The sequence below is a fragment of the Haliotis rubra genome, unplaced genomic scaffold (genome assembly GCF_003918875.1).
Source record: "Haliotis rubra isolate DU_JTF1 unplaced genomic scaffold, ASM391887v1 Scf995, whole genome shotgun sequence".
In the NCBI taxonomy this organism is placed as follows: domain Eukaryota; kingdom Metazoa; phylum Mollusca; class Gastropoda; order Lepetellida; family Haliotidae; genus Haliotis; species Haliotis rubra.
The window spans coordinates 21,326-23,745 of record NW_025767740.1 but is presented as its reverse complement, the minus strand read 5'-3'; the positions used below and the strand labels follow the sequence as shown (position 1 = coordinate 23,745).

General features: G+C 33.3%; 1 long non-coding RNA gene across 1 annotated transcript; it reads right to left on the bottom strand.

Moving 5' to 3' along the window:
- Positions 1-340: 340 nt before the first annotated feature.
- Positions 341-1,748, bottom strand: LOC124265781. Its single transcript, XR_006895543.1, has 2 exons — positions 1,492-1,748; positions 341-1,266 (listed from the first exon to the last, which is right to left on the bottom strand). It is a non-coding gene; the product is annotated as an uncharacterized LOC124265781 (long non-coding RNA).
- Between the last annotated feature and the right edge of the window lie 672 nt (positions 1,749-2,420).

The following is a 2,420-nucleotide window of genomic DNA, read 5'->3' as shown; positions in this document are numbered from 1 at the left end:
ATATGGGTTATCGCTTCTTTTTCTATTGACAAGATATGCCTTCAAAAGCATACAAAATATGAATATTCTATTCTATCAACTTTATTTTTTTCAAAACATGAAATATGTACACATTGCTGAATTAAATTCAAGTCTTAACTGTTAGTTTAACACAAGATACATTTTGTTAAAGCTAATTTATTACTGTACACAATATAAAATGTTTCCAAATTCTCAATTATCTACACATTGTAAACATTTATTTCAGTTTCGCTCTTTAATATTACGCTCAATATACATTTTTCAAATCTTCAATTACAGACACATTGTAACTATGACAAATTCTCTCTTTTTTACTTTACGTAATATACAATATTTGCAAACCTGAAATGTAAACAAATTTTGCAATGTTTACTTAAAGTCCTTAAATTGGTTCATACATCTGATCAATTTAATGAAGCAAGAACTATTTGCATTTGGTGTATCATTTTATATTTCTATTGACAAAATTTGTTTTTCAGAACATCTTCAGTTTGATCCAACTCTTACCTCAATCTTCAAATACAAACACATTGTAAATGTCTGATCCACTAAAATATGTACACATTGTTGCATGTAATTCAAGAGTTTTTTCTTGTGAAGAAACATTTTGTCATATGTCAAAGTCAATTCCTTACTATACACAATATGTAATGTTTCCAAATTCTTTATTTTCTAAACATTGTAAACATTTCATTAAATTTCCTGTACATATATTTACACACTTGATACATTTTTCAAAACTTCAATTACATACACATTGAAAATATGTTTCTGAACATAAAATACAATATTTGCAAACCTGAAATATGGACACATTTTGCAATGTTTACTCAAGTTCACTAAATTTATCAATACAGTTGATCAATTTAATGAAGTAAGAAATATTGCATTCTACTTCTATACACAAAATACAATATTTGCAGATCCTGAAATATTCACACAAATTATTAAAAAAGCAAAATGTATTAACTTTATCAAATCAAGAAATATGTACAAAGTGTTAATCTAACCCAAGAACTCTCTCACTACATCAAGAATACTTTCTGCAACTTTAAATTCTCTCTGTGTATATTTTAACAGGAATTTTGGGCTCAGTTTATCCAGACATTTTGCCGAAGTTACCACCTCAGAGAAAAGGAATTGATCAGATCTACCTCTGTGCTAAATAGGTTCTGTACATGGTAACTTGTCTTCCTTGTCGTCATATCTGTAGTACGAGACTAACATCACAGTTTTCTCTGCAGTCTGGAACATAATACTGCCGTGTAGAGAACATGTAAAATTAAACTGTATGCTACATAACTTTGATATTTGTCTTGAAACAGCAACGGTGGTAAGTGTGCATACTTTTTTCTACTGATGGAGCACATTTGACTGAGATGTGAATCAAAATTACCAATGTCCATCTGCAACGATAATATGGTATATTAATATAAGGGGTTATATTTGTGCATCAATATAGAATCTCACCTTACATATCTTCTGCGAGATTGAGAACACGTTCTGCAAGTTCACAGGCTTGTCTCGCTGTATTCTCAGTGTACACATCAGCTGGTGTATTTGGACAGGCAAGTCTATCTGGAAATAGCATTCTGTCATCGTCACCTACGACATTTTGTAGCTGAGTCACAAGCTCAGACAAACGGACATTTCCCATCCTGCTAGCTGCTTTTATGATGCCCTTTTTCCATTGACTCTGTGCCTTGCGGGCATCCCTGTTGTACCAGGCTGATATGACGGCCTTCTCTGCTGCCTGGGACATACAGATTGAACCTCTGACCACCAAGTAGAGACAAGGGTCACTTGAGCACAAATATCTAGATTCATTTTCAGCACTAACAGGTCACCTTTTGAAAGTGCCTAAAACTTAAAATCTGATATGCAGAATCACAAAGTAACGTAAGCGATACACAACATGGCAACCATTACAAATATAACTTATTGCAGCAACAGTATCAAAGTTTGTTTGTGACCACTGTCTTTACCGTGTTTCTTCAAGGTACTTGTTAAAAATTAGAATTTAGCTTCATTGAAACAGATTTCACATGATTCATACAGAACTGACATGTTGTAGTTATTGCCTCCAAAATCCAAGTTTTCTGTTACCTTGAATGACATCATTGCTCAAATCCAGCATTTCATTACAGATTCGATGAAAACGGCCATATTAGTTTATGAATACATGTGAAGACCTGGGTTAGAATTGATCTTCAGTAACCCATGATTATTGCTAGAGGCAATGAACAGAATTGCTGACCTAGCTGACACATGTCATTGTATCCCAGTTATGTTGATCGATGCTCATGATGTTGATCACTGGATTGTCTGGTCCAGAGTTATTTACAGACTGCCACCATATAGCTGAAGTATTGTCGAGTGCGGCGTTAAGCAAGAAATAA